Source organism: Melospiza melodia, chromosome 8 (assembly GCF_035770615.1).
Source record: "Melospiza melodia melodia isolate bMelMel2 chromosome 8, bMelMel2.pri, whole genome shotgun sequence".
Lineage (NCBI taxonomy): Eukaryota > Metazoa > Chordata > Aves > Passeriformes > Passerellidae > Melospiza > Melospiza melodia.
Genome location: NC_086201.1, coordinates 32,981,631 through 32,996,265, shown reverse-complemented (window position 1 = coordinate 32,996,265; position 14,635 = coordinate 32,981,631). Strand labels below are relative to the sequence as shown.

General features: G+C 45.3%; 1 protein-coding gene across 19 annotated transcripts in view; it reads right to left on the bottom strand.

Annotated features, from left to right (window-relative positions):
* The window catches only part of MAP2 (microtubule associated protein 2), a 219,263-nt gene extending 211,389 nt beyond the window's left edge, over positions 1-7,874 (bottom strand). For 5 of the 19 annotated variants that reach the window (XM_063162602.1, XM_063162603.1, XM_063162614.1 and 2 more), the window contains exon 1: positions 7,747-7,873. The gene's annotated coding sequence lies outside the window, so the exon portion shown is untranslated. Of the gene's footprint in view, positions 1-7,403; positions 7,477-7,746 lie in introns of those variants that run through there. The other 14 variants (XM_063162599.1, XM_063162601.1, XM_063162604.1 and 11 more) reach the window with 10 other exon arrangements.
* Positions 7,875-14,635: the final 6,761 nt, after the last annotated feature.

The following is a 14,635-nucleotide window of genomic DNA, read 5'->3' as shown; positions in this document are numbered from 1 at the left end:
TATATATATATATTAATTTGCAGTAATACAAAATGGCTTTTATTAAAAGTTTAAATATAAATTTATTATATGCTATAATAGACAGCACCTGGGTAATAAGGAATACTTAGATTCAACATTCTGCTGAGTTTTATTCAGAAGCACAACCAGCTCTGTACAGCCTAAAAAGCTTAACTTTGCAGAACATGGAATGAAAGCTTATTTGCCACACTCTATCCTTTGCTCTTCAGAATGAACCACGTCATTAAGCATTCCACACACACACACAGGGGTTTGTTTGCTTTACTTTGCTTTTTTTTTTTTTTTTTTTTTAATTACTCTTGTTGAAGGTTAGGATTTTCTTTTTTTTTTTTTTTTTCCTTTCTCTCAGGGACTTTTGTCCTATTTGTTGCCTAAGAGATGACTGGTACTTAAGAGGCAAAAGAAGTGGCCGAGGTGGGGGACAGGGTGCAGCTGGCCACTCTTATTGGGGGTTTTTTCTCTTGGGAAGGGCAAAGACAGGGCAAGATTTTGGCTTCCAGACAGCCTTAGCCACAACCTTAAATATCTATGTCTGCTCTGGACTCCTGGCAGCACAGACACTGACTCCAGGTCTGTTCTGAGCATGCTGTGAGCAACCTTTGGCCCAAACACTGCCCTAACAGTGCAAATCACCAACTCTGATATAAATCTGGAGGAGCTGACACTCTTATTTCAGAAATATCCCTTTTACTCTTGTGGACAGCTCCCTGCACTGTGTATTTTGTAATACAGGTAGCAGGGGAGCACTGAAGGAGCATGGGGTATCCAAGCAGCTTATCTGCCTTCATCTGTGATGCCCTCCCACCCCAAGCTACAGGTGGGCAAGAAGGATGGGATATGAATGACCAACCATCCAGACCATCCCTTTGGCAAGGTCTGTTCCCCTCCTTTCCAAATCATCCAGCTCCACCCCTGCACGTCTCCCTTTTGAGCCCTTGGGGTTTTTTTCCCCTCAGCCTCCTTGAACAATCTGCAAATTGCTGGTGGAAAACAAAAGGCAGCATTAGTTTCAGCACACCCAAGGGAAGCAGAGCGGTGCCTACACGCATGAGCAGAGCCTTGCTGCACACAGGCAGGGCAGGCACACCCTGAGCGCGGCCTGCAGGAGGAGCAGCCCAGCACCTGAGAGCACACCAGGCACCAGCAGCCTGGGGGATATGGCAGCAGAAACCTGCACACGAGCACACAGCGGCTGGTCAGCAAGCCACAGTCACAGCGCTTCAAACACAGCAGAGGCTTTGCTCTCTGAGCCATACCAGGGCGTCGGAAGGGGAAGGGATGCCTTGGCACACCTCAGACATCACACATCAGCTGCAGGAATCAGACAGGGAGGGCCATTAGAAGACTGTGGAGTCTCTGTCCAGCAATCATCCAGGGGACAGTAAAAGCACATTAACATTAGCAAGTGTCAGCACTAGGCTGTGGCACAGCATTTGTCCTTGGGTCTGGCCAAAGTGCCCATGAGGGGATCAGATCTGCTCAGACCTGGTGGTCACAAAGGGACTGCTGAGGAAAACAGAGTAACTTGGCACGAGAAGATCTGGTTAGCTAAAACAAGCTGACCAGATTTCCAGCCAAGCAGAATTCAAATCCACACCTGAACCTTCCTTAAAGTCAAAGGAACACACGCTTTCAGCCCATTTCCCAGCAGACACAGAAAGAATGCTTTCCTCACGGTCCCTCTCAGACTCTGAGCCCTCCCAGAGAAAAGGGTGTCCTTGCCTTAATGTCTGTCCTTGCAACTGCCCTTGCTGCACAAGCTGCTCAGATACCTGCTACACAAAGTGAGGAGAACAAAAGGAGAGAAAGTCACAGCACCTCAAACTCAGCTGAGGCTCCTCCAGGCACAGCCATGGTCGGGACACACAGGGAAGGAGGCCAATCCATCCTTGCTCACAGCCAGCAGATACAGGATTCTGGCCCAGCAGTGAAGCACACAGGCCACTTCTGAATGTCTACAGCACTTCCTACTGTTCATCTCTAGATCAAATTTGGATCAATGCAGGAGTTTCAAAAGCCTATCCCAAACTGTGTTCAGAACCTTCACAATACGTTCATCCAAGATCAGAACCTCTGGAAAAGTGGCAAGTTTTGCATAGCCAAGCAGCTGTCCTAAGAGATAATCTATGTTCCCAAAGATAGAACTGGCAGTTCCTAGTTCTAAACCAGAAACCAGCCCCTATCATTCTCTCCAGAAAACAAAGTGAAAACATAGGGTTAATTGAATCAATAGGTCCTGTAATTAAATGCTGCCAAGTGAGCTGACATGATTGGACTACTGGGTTTGCTTTGTTTGGGGGTTTTCTCTTGTTTATCCAGAGGTTGCATATGCTTTAAATACAGCTAATTTCACAAACAGCTATTGAAATTTAATTTAAAACTCTCTCAGGGAATAAAATGACAAGTTTCACAGAGAGAAAAGTAACTTTTCACAGACTCAACTCACTGGAAGCTACTGCAATCTAACTGTCTTAGAGCTACTAGAAGTACCAAAAGAAAGAAATCTTCCTACTTCTTGCTGGGGGCTTGGCACAAGACAAGAATGTTCCTCAGCTCCTCATACCCATCAATGACAAATGAAGGAAGAAAATTTGCTAGAGGACCTTAATTCTACCTACAAACCCACAACTTAAGAATTGTCAGGTGTAAACTGATTATTTCCCTGATGGCAAAAAGTACCCCAGATTTTCAATAATCAGAAAACAGAGCTGCAATGGCATTGTCTCTTTCCAGATGGTGCAAGTCAGGTACAGATTCAATGAATTCATCACAGCTTCTGATTTTCACCATTTCACCCTGCTGGTTGTAATAAGGCCATTGTCTCCCTTATACTACATGAAACACATATATATATTTTATCTGGAAGCATCATGTGCTAAAATAAATAACTTGTTTCTGTGGTGTAATAAATAGTGTCATGACATCACAGAAAGTTAAAGAAATGTGGACTTTAAAGATAAGATAGAAGATAAACAGAGTATCATAACACTGGTCAAGCCTATCAACCAGCACTAACCTGTCTCACAGAAAACAAAGAGAATTGGCCAAGCCACACCTTTTCACCATAATTCCTTTCAAACTAACAAAGATGCAGGATGCTGAGTACAAACACTAACACTCTGAAGCTGATGCCTGTTATCCCTTTCTGCCACCTCCCCAATCAAGACAAAAGAACAAAGATCAGTTTCATCTGCAAGACTGCTGCAGGGAAAAACAGCAGCGAGTGTAAAACCGTAAGGATTAGCTCATCTTTTCTCCTTAATACAACAGCAAACAATTAGTGTTAAAGTAAAATGGGTCAATCAAGACCTCAAATCCTCTTAACAGCTAGTACAGTAACCCATGTGGCCACAACAATCCAAATTAACCCCATGGACACATCAGTGCTTTCCTCTGATACCTAGAAAGCAATTACAAATGTCACACTGAACGTCCCTCTGAAACACCCTGGTATAGTTTAGTAGTATAACCTGTTATTAAACCTTCCCACAAAATAAAAGCTTTTTCCTTTTCTGAGGCAGGCAGCTTAAACCATCCCTGTTTTCCAGCACCAATCCTCTAAACCAGCTCCACCCCATGGAAATAAGTCTCATGCTGTTTTTTTCTTATTGAGTGAGATGAAGTACAGAAGCTGTTGCCAATGAGCACACCTGTACAAGAAGCAGAAGGATGGAAGCAAAAGCACCAACCCTAAATATGTCAAGACCCACCCATACTCTGCCTCAGTGTGTGCATGTGTGTTTGGGAAGAGATAAGCCAGGGCACGGTATCAGAGAACACTGCACATCTCCATGCTTTCTCTGGAGAACTTGGTATCTCTAAATATCATCCAGGGGTTCACAACACTGAGCCCACACACCATGAATTTATCCTCTTCCTCTTTTCTGTAAAAACATACTTGATTTTTAAACGTGCCTAAAGCTGACTTTCAAGCACAATTAAGCATGTGCTTGAACTCCATAAATACAGATGGACCAAAACAACCATCCTTCAGTCTTAAGGAACAATTATACATATCAGCACATATATATTTTTATTTCTTCATCAAGTGCACACATGGATTTAAAGACAGCACAAAACCCAAAATATCTATATCATCAGATAACTCAGTTTAGAAAGGACCTTGGGAAGTCACCTTGTCTTAGGGCCCCTATTACACCTTGCCAAATTTCTGGTCATTATTTGTGTGCATGTTAAGTGCAACGCTCCCTAATCCCTTCCTGGTTAAGGCTTCAGTTCAGTTTCCAGCGTCCTGCAGCCAGAAATGCCTTTTCTGAAACCCAAATAAAGCCAAGGGTGCGTTTTTTTTTTCTTTGACTGTGAGCCAGAAGTTTTACCAGATCAGTTCTCAGCACAGCCACTGCCTGCACTGTGGGCAAAAGCTCTGCAAGGAACTCAGGCTCAGGCACCAGCAGAGCTTTTATTTTCCTTTCTTAAGCTGATTATCATTTGTCCCACCATGGCAGATCAGATTTCAGATCCTTCATCTGCTGCAGATATGGTACAAGCTCTGTCATACCTGGTGCCTTTGTAGAGACATTAGTAATCAAAAGGTGACTTTCAGAAAGCCTCCATCATAAAGTCCTCACAACCTAAATTCTTTTTGACTTCTTCTCCCAACCCCATTAAGAACACAAACCTGTCTCCAACACGTGTGTGACATGCCACATTGGGAGGTGAAGCTGAAACAGCTCAGCAGAATCTGCAAAGGGCCTCAGCCCTGTTTCTGTGCTTAGATATTTCTAGCAACTTCCACAGACATTTTTAAGTGAGCACAGTGCCAGAGCTGGAGGGGCCAGAGCCCACTCTGTCAGCACACACAGCAAATGCCTCCTCTGTGAATTCAGGTATATGGTTTAGCAAAGGGTAACCTGTACAGAAAGGAGCATGACAGACTGAAAGGAAAGGTGTGCTTCTGGAAAAAACATCTGGCAACGCGGGAATTCTGAACCCACAGAACACAGCAATTCATTAGGCACTGTTGTGATCAGATTGCTCCTGCCCAGGCACAGCACCTCAGGGGTCATTAAATTACAACTATTTCTTTATTATTATCCACACACATTAAAGAACACGGCTAAGTGGGTATGATATAACATACCATAATAATTACATCAGTGCTCTAAATCAAGGCTGCAAACGCTGCTTTACGTAACGAACTGCATTATAAGCACAATGACCTGCCCTCCAGTGTGCTAAAACTCTCCTCAGAAGAGCAGCAACTCCTAATTCTCAGCATGACAGCTCTTTGGCATCTCTCAGACCCCCACAGGAAATGTGCAATATGGGTGTAGCAAACAAAAGTTCCAAAACCCAGATCCTGTCCCTTGATGAGATAGGAGGAGATGAGAAGAGATGGAATGCATGGCACCGCGCTCCAGTGCTGAGATCATCCCTGCTCCCAGAGCCCCGTGCCAGGGCTCACCTGCAGGCTTCACTGCCATGCACAGCAGCCTCACTAAGGCACTGGGGTTGTTTCCAGTGTGAGACTTTAGCTCACCTGCAAATGCCTGAGCTCCAGGACACTGGTACCACATGGAGACTGAGGTCCTGCCCACTGCTGAGTGCACCACCAGTGTCTTGCAAATGAAGCAGACAGTGAGGCATGGGTGGTTCCTGGCCTGGGTGCTACACAGGTGAGTCTGGGCTCTGTTACACATATCACACTTTCAGAACATCAGCTGGAGAAATTACAACCATAAACTTAACTGAGCTGCCTTCACCCTAACTGAGGAGAGCTGTAGCACACCCAGGGGAAGTGGCCAGCCTTCCACTGTTGATTAATCACTTTTTCATCATCTATGACGTAACACAGGGACAACTTCACTATGCTGTGCCCTCTCAGCACATTCTCTTCCCAGGCAATGCTGACGCCATCCAGGTAGGAGGGAAGGGAAAGAAGCTATAGAAAATAAATACATTCTGCAGCTGAGCCTCTTCCTGAGTCTTTCACCTATGAGATCTGTAGTCCAGACATCCCTGCCAGTCTAAACCAGCACAGGTGAAAAGAAACAGGTTCTTTCATGGGAGAGGAATCAAAGGTTTGTGGAGAAAATGGGAAGAAACAGAACCAAAAGAATATGTGGTTCAATCTCACATGGAAGAACCCTTCTGAAAACAAAAGGGACAGGTTTTCTGAACAATAAGCAGCACAAATGCTGGACAGCAAGTGGTTTTTTGAGGAAGGATGGAGTATGATTTGTTGGCATGACAAATTATGAAAATTGATGCTAAAGACCTAGAATAAGGAAGACTTACAACATACATGTGCATACATCCCATTCTACTGCATGTTAATGCTATGCTGATTGCTATTCTGTTAATTGCTATGTTAAAATGCCATTCTCTATGCTAATGCTCACTCACAAGTGAAAACCTACACCTCTGTCTCAGGAAGAATCCTACATAAAAACCCACCAAAAACACGAGAGGATATTTTAATTCGAAGGAAAACCGAAAGTTCCGGCTTAACCCAGGGAAATTGACCAAGCTGGTATCTTTCAATACGGAGTGCAATTCTCCGGGCATGCGGCACACCCCCTTGTTTCCCGAAGGTGCTCCATAAAGCCCATTTTGAGCAGAGGGCAGGTCGGGGGGTCTCGTTTGGAGGGGCACAGGGCAGAGGAAGGCGAGCAGGGTTTCTCTGTGGCTGGGTGCAGCAGCACGGCAGCGCAGCGCAGCACACGCCTACGGCTCCTACCTGCAGCCATCCGAGCCAGGCACATTCTACATCATTTTCTCCTACATAAAAAGGCATTGTTCGCCGCTGGGCTCCCGTGCGCGGCTGTTTTCCTCCCTGATCCATGCAGTACAGGGAATCATTTTTTTGGGTGGGTTATTTTTTCCCCCCTCCGCGATGCAAATTGCCAGCGCTTACAGCCATCGCCTCACACAACGTTCTTTGTTCAGCCGCGCAGATCCCCTTAGAGGAGCTTAGGGGTGGGGGCAGGAGAGGACAGAGGCTCCCATCCCCCGGAGGGCTTTTAGAGCCCGGAGATGCTCCGAGCCCTCAGCGCGGCCGCCCCCGTGAAGGCAGAGCGGGCGTCACCGGGCGGCCGCCCCGCTCCATTTTCACCTCCGGGAGGTGGGGCGGGGGCGACCCGCGGAGAACTCCGGTCCGGCTCCGGGACTGAAGGGCCCAAAGAAGGGACGGAAAGACGGACACGGAGACGGACGGACGGACGGACGGAGGGAGCACCCTCAGGAGCGGGGTGCCCCCAAAAGGGCTCGCGACAGCCGCAAGGCGGGAAGCGCGCGCGCGGCTGCCCCCCCACATACACACACCCACCCACCCCCCCTTCCCGCACTCCGCAACGGCGCCGGCCCCGCGCCCCCGCCCCGCCTCATCCTCTTCCTCCGACGGGGCTCGGCACGGCGCTTACCTGAGCGCCACGGCGGCTGCCGGCACCGACGGGCACACGGAGGACGCGGGGCACCGGGCTCCAGCCGACCCGCCCCGCCGCTCTCGGGGCTGTCGCCGGGACGCGGCCGCCTGCGCGCCGCGAGCCCCCGGGACCGCCCCCGGCCCCGCCCCGGCCCCGCCGCCGCTCCCGCAGGGCCCCCGCGCCTGAGGAGGTGGAGGAGCGGCCCCTCCGCCCCGCCCCGGCCCCTGCATTGCAGAGACTCCGAGCGAGCCGCCGGGACAGACACACGCGGGCCCGCCCGGTGTCGCCGTGCCCGGCCCTGCCCTGCCGCGGGTGGAAAACCTTCCCGAAAGCTCCTCACCTGATTTCCTTTGGGTCTGCCAAGTCCGGCTCAGTCTAATTCCTCCTTTTCCTCTGGAGAAAGAGAGCAAGTAACAGTGAGATCGGTGAAAAAACGCCTTTACAACACCCTCAGACACCGCGCTGCTGCTCACTTCCACTCTGCTTTGGTAGGGCCGGGCTTTCCAGCCATTTCCTGGAATCTGGCAATAAAAGATATCCTATTACTTTGTCACTTACCACATTCTCGAACTGAACTGTCCCTTTCCCTCAGGGTGTCATTACAGTTGCTATACTCCAAAGTCATTCCTCCCACAATATCAGCGATAGGGCTACAGCATCAGCTCATATCTCACCTGTTACAGCCAGAACCACGCCAGTCCAACCCACCTGTGCTGGAGATGAAAGAGTAAAATGCTGCTGCTTTCCTACCTCCTCTGTTTCCCTAAGCAAATTTCAGTTTGTTAATAATTCATGACTGCAAAAGTCAGTCTGTCGGAATCTTAACCAAAAATTCTGAGCATGCCATGTATGCATTAGCCTGTAATAATGTTCTGAAGGTGCTATATTTGGATTCAGTGAAGATAAATATATTTGGGGACCTACAGTGCACACTATTACCCACACTGCAGTGGGAAAACTTTAAACATTAAATTCAGTTTGGTTGCATTTTGCTGCATCACTGTGAGCGAGTTATCCACATTTTTTCCCAAATGTCACTAATTTTAGGTAGCCAGCTTGATTTCAAGCATGATTTTTCAGGAGTGCTGAGCACTTGGGTATTTTTGTGGGCTTTAGCAGGTTATCTAGAAGATTTCAGATGTGTAATTTGGGCCATCTGTGTCTTAGACTGAGTGGCCAAAATGCAGCTCAGGAAAGCCTAGGTCCCGCCCCTGCGTCTATTTCTTCATTCACAAAGAAATCAGCATTGTATATTTCATGTCAAGGGTCTGCCAGTGCTAATGAAGTGACTTGGGAAGGCCAAGTTACTTTGTTAAGTATTTTTGTGTATTTATAAATCAGGAAATTTTCATTTTAAAAGAGTAAGGACTACAAACATTTCTTCCTGTACTTTTCCTGAGCCCTCCTCAAGCTGTTTGAGAGAACTTCCCACCGCTGCTGTTTCCTCACACTTCATCTGTAAATCAGTGCCGTGCAGAGGGAGCGGGATTTTGCCAAAGTGACAAAGGCATCATGTTCCCTGCTTGTTACTCACCATCAGTGATGCACATCCTTCCAGAGATGCTTTCAGACAAAATGCATTTGCTGCAGTCAGTCTTTCTCCAGGCTGCCAGGAGGAAATCCACTGGCTCAGGGCACGTGCACCAGTGTCTGCAATACCCTGAAGACCCTCAGTGCCTTTCCCCTGCTGGTTTTTCTTTTTTTCTGTGCCTCTCCTTGGAGGCCTTGGTGTCCATGCAAAGACCTTGATGGAGTTCTCCCCACAAGCACAGGAACTTTGCCCTTCCTCTCACCACCTAGATAATGGGAATGCAGGGTTTAACTTAAAGCCTCATCAGAAGCAGCCCCGAGAGGGAGTGAGCAGCTGGCTTGATCAAGAAGAAAAAGTTCAACTTCATCCAAATGGAAGTTAGATTAATTTAAAGCTTACAATATTAAAAAAAAAAAAAAAAAAAAAAAAAAAAAAAAGGGGAGGAGGGAGGGGAAAGGACAGCCTTTCATTGGAAACAAATACTGCAATGTGTATCATGGCAAAGACGGAAAGATGTCTTAATGGAAAGACACATGTACAATACGCTGTGCAGTGTCCATAAACATTCCTGGAGATCAGAGGGGGTGTAACTAACCAGAGACCTGCTCAGAATATTCCATGTGTGACAGAGAATCGACGCCTCTAGCTCAGATGCAGCACAGCAGCAGCCTGTCTCTGTTCAGCAGCAGCCTGCAGAAAGAGACAGAGAGAGAAGGTGAGTCTGAGAAGTTAGTCATTCACTTGCATCTCTCCTTTAAACAAGCATCAAAGGTGATGAAAAATAAGCACAGAAAAAATGGCAGTCACCATTTTCCCTGAGATAATTATCTAATCAAATTACCTTATACTTCACATGAAATATTCAGCAGCAGTGTTGACACTAGGTGTTTTAAGACAGAAAAAAAATTTTAATTCACGTTAGAGATATTAAAATGCATGCACATACTTTTATTAGAAATATTCATGCAGAGATCAGAAAGCATCATTCCACTAAGCCATAGTGGGGAAAGATTTTTTGTATAAAGGAAAACAAAATTTTGCATCACCTCATAAACCATGAGTTTTGAGATGCTCAGTTATGGATCCCTGTATGGACGTCTTATAAGTCAAATAAAGAGGATTTTTTGCCTGGCTACTAAAAGAAAAAGGACTGAAATTGCCTATACTTGTCTTTAGAACAGATTAATTTGAAACTGTGTCTGGGGAATGCTGTTTGAAAAGGAATTTGTGTCAGTACTTTGTCTCTTACTATATAGTTAAGTAACAATTCCCCACTGCTCTCCTGAGAGTTTATTGGGATGCAGAAGTGGCAGCCCAGGTGTTTGGCACCACTTCAGACGGGGGGAGGAAACATTTAATTTCTCAAAAACACAATGACTCAAGCCTTGGCGCCAATGTCACCACATTAGCTGAGCAATCAGAGCAGTCAAGACCAAGTCAGCTCTTATTTATTGGTGATGGGAAGAGCTGCGAGCACCGCTGAGGTTAATGAAACCAAGTGGCATGGCTACGGTCCCCTTGCACATTACTCTCAATGGCATTTTTGCAGCCTGTGGGCAGGCTGAGCAGATTTTTCCCCGCCTTTCTCCTCGGAAACACCTCGGTTAAGGTGACCGGGAAAGGCAGGGCTCCCTCCTCGGCATTGCTGGGAGGTTTCCATGGGTTGGAAAACTCCAGGGTCCCTCTAGTGCCCAACAGAGGCAATGGGGGAAAAGCGAGCTGAAGAGCTCCTTCAAATGCTGAAAAACGACTAAGCAAAATAAAAGCTTCCACTGAAAAGAGAATGGACTTATCCCTGTATTTGCATCACAAACTATATTCATTTTTTTTTTCTTTTTCTGACAAGAAACTCAGCTGTATCTCATCAGCTCACATAGCAACATTTCCATGTAAAACCCTTCCTTTTTCTGCCTGTCTCCCATTTGATTACATTTACCATTCAAACACTATTTGGAGATACTAGCTGTTTGTAAATGTAAATGTCTCAGGTTGCTACAGGAGAGCTTTAAAGCAAAGGTGAGATCTGGCCCGGTGGAAGGACTTGTACAAGAGCAATGCTGCCTTTGTCAATTTAGTTATCTTTGGTCTTTTTGTGCAAGGGACTCTGAGTACCCATGTGAATTATGATGGGAGAATTAGCTTCAGGGAGCTGCACTCTAATTTGCTAAATGCTTTTGATGTCAAAAGCCAGTCTCTGCATTAGAAGCAGAATAATTTGAAAGCAGAGAGAGGGTACAAAATACTTGGGCAACCAGCTCTTGGGGCTGCAAGGAGATAAGAATTGCATAGAGAATGCATTGCAGCAGACACCTTCATTTCTCACTGCTGGGATTGAAAGGAAAGAGAACCCAAGAACCCCAATGAAAGAGAACCCAATGAACCAGTGTGAAAAATGGACAGAAGTGGTCCCTTACAGGGTTCATGGTTATGTGCAGAGCTTCTTCCCCTGTCATTCTTCCCCTACTTTTTCCTCTCAGCTCTTAAGCTTTGTGAAATTTTGGTTATGGGTCTGATTCCTCTGCTGAAGAGAAGACAGCTGGGTGTCAGACTTGTTGTGACATCTCACAAAATGTTTTTGAATGTATTCAAAATGAAGCGAGGGGAGTTCTGATCCCTGCACAAGGTTCTTAACCTAAACCAACTTTCACTGCTTTAACCCATTTTCTGGAGCACAGAACAATAGCTCATCTCTTAAATTTCCATATAAACAAGAAGAAAAAAAAAACCCAAACTCTCTAAAAAAATCAGCTTTGTTCTCTTGACATTTTCTAGTTAAAGAATGATGATTACAAGGAAATTTTGCGTTGGGTTACTTGTTTACCATCTCTGGCTTCTCACTACTACAACTGTTGCCTTCTTTACCTATCTTGAGAATTGGGGGAATAAAACTAATTCAGCCTTACCAGGTCTTTGAATGTAAAAAACTAAAAACCCCACTGCCTACTTACAGGACCAAACAGATGAACAGAACACACAGTAAGTTTTATATAGTGAAATCTCTTTGCACATCGAATCCCTAGCAAAACTACATGAAAAATTAGCTTTTCAAAATAAATATGATGTATAAGTTACTGAATAGTCAAACTGGTAAGAATACAAGGAATATACTATTTTTCAGATTTAATTTCCTGTTCTAGGGGAAAGTCTGAATTGTTCCAACAGCAGTTACTGAGGATTAAAGACCTTCAAAAGAATCTGTGAGATGCTTGCACATGGAAGCTCATCAGTGGTCTGATGCACTGATAACTGGTTTTATTAGGGTGGAATTTTGATAAGGCCTTTGAAAATTATCCTGTTGTTACATTCAAACATGTAGATGTTACTGCATTTTCCAAGCCTAAAGCTTAAATCACCAGCTGAAAACAGATTAGCCTAGTCAAGTTAACACCAGAATGTGGGGCAACATAATTCATCTTGGGTTTGGGCTTTGCATTTCTTTTCACCTTTCTATGAATAAAATACTGAGGTTACTTCTTAAGAGAAGGGAAACATTAGAAACAGAACAAGGGGATATTTTCCCACCACAGCTGTGGCTGGAGGTTATGCATGTGTGTACTTGGGCTCTTTCCTGTTAACAAACTTCAGACTCAGGCTTTTGCTCAGCCCTTGTGTGAGCAACAACCACAGTTGTCCAGTTTGGGTTTAGAATGGCCCTGGCCTGATGGATGAGCACACTCACCACATCTTCACGGGGCAGCAGTACTTCCCTGAGGTGAGGAAGGTGGTCCTGAGTGCCTGAAGACTCCTGTGGGTTTCCTATGTTATAAAAGTGCTCCTTAGCCAGGGCCATCAGCAGCATGAGACTCCTTTAACAGTGTGCATCAGTGCCCGCATGAGTTACCCATTCTGAATTCCAGATGTTTCTGCAGGCTTGGTCCAGTGAACCCATACATGTTCTGCAGCCACCTGAATGTTATCTGCTGAGTGTTAGCTCCTGAATGTTATCATCTCCTGGAAGCAGATCTGAACAAACCACAGGTTCAGTGAAAACCAGTGCCTGTAAACACACCAGCATAATCTCTGCCATGCCAGCAGGTGGATAAACTTAAATCAAAATATTTCCAAAAAATGGGTGATTGATCTTATGAAATCTGTCATCACTATAGGTAACCAGTAATTCTGGGTTCATTTCACCACTCAGCCTAGCACTCACACAGCTACTTCTGTCAGCTGGATTGACATAGACCACTTCTTTTTTGATTACAACTGTGGGTTTGTATTATTTGAAAAGCCTGTGCTCCAACTCACTTCAAAGAGGAAAGTTAACAGTGTTGCTTGGGGTGCTCATTCCCATAAGATACCTCAGCCAGTGATCTAAATGCAAAAAAAACCACAAAGCAAATAAACATTAAAAGAAGGATTACTTCTGCCTTGAATCTCAGATTCTGACAAAGGAGCTGCAAGAAAAACGTAAAGCACATTATAATCAAGGACTGATGGGTGGAAAAGGAAGTGTCTCAGATGGCTGTGACACCTATAAACATCCATTGTATGAAGCAGCTCCTTGTCATCACTTGGTATTTCTGATTTTTGAGGCGTCTGCAGATGCTTGCGCAGGCTGCTGTGTTGCCATGGATACTGTGGTATGCTGAGGCTTTTAGCAAACAGACTGATCTGTTTGTGCACCTCCAGAGTGAAGAAAAAGAAAAATCCCATCATCTGTGTGGCTGCTAGCAAAGGGAGCCTGACAGCGAAATGAAATGACTCTGCATAATGGTTTTCAGAACCTCCTCCTCTTGGAAATGATGGGGTAGGAAGGAGATGGGAGGTAATGAAGAAAAGGAGGGAGAGGAGCTGTCAAGTGTTGAGCAAAACCCCTCCTGCATAGCTCAACACGATAACGTCAGCTATATGGTCAAGAAAAATCAATATCAGCTTTAAATAATTCAGTTTCCTAATGGCCTGGCACCTTGGCTTTCTGCAAGACAGGAAGAACAACAACAACAAGGATAAAAGGCAAAAAGGAGTGATCAACAGACAATGTAAGACAGCAGAATAATTTGCTTTGAGTGATACCCTGGGACTAAGCAATGGGTGTGAGTTATGAAACTAATGAAACTATGAAGAGTTGAAAAAGCTGGTAATGCCTTTATCTGGGCACAACTCCACTGCTAAGTGAGAGGCAAAACAGGTTTAGAAGTGACAGGCAAGCAAATACACAGGAAACCAAGTAAAAATCCTGGGCAGCGTTCCAAACTTTGATTCTTCTCTTGGTGTTAGAACAAGCCCATAAACTACACATACACATGGCACAAGTCTCTATGAGCTGAATTTCCATACATTAATGCAGTATCTTATCAGGCAACAACACAATATTGTCCACTTGATTACAAGTTTTGGGGTTTTGCCCTGCTGTCCTAAAGGGATCACATCCCCATGTATTTCACCAAGAGCTTTCCTTGCTTTTGAGTTTAGGGGTCAAAAAGCACTAACACTTCCATAGGAGGTGTTCCTCATTATTTACATATATGCTTTAGCTGTTAACAAGAAATAATAACAATGTGAGATCACCCTTGGTGAATGTTTTCCCAGCAGCACTGTGTCACCATGTATGAACCAGAAATCCATCACACAATATTTTATAGTGAATTCCTCTCCTCTTAACTGAGCAGGTTTTGCTCATGTCATTTCTGTGTCTTAAAACATGGGAAAAGGAGTTGATTCCTTCTGTGGTCAGTGTGGTGTCTCCTCAAGCTCA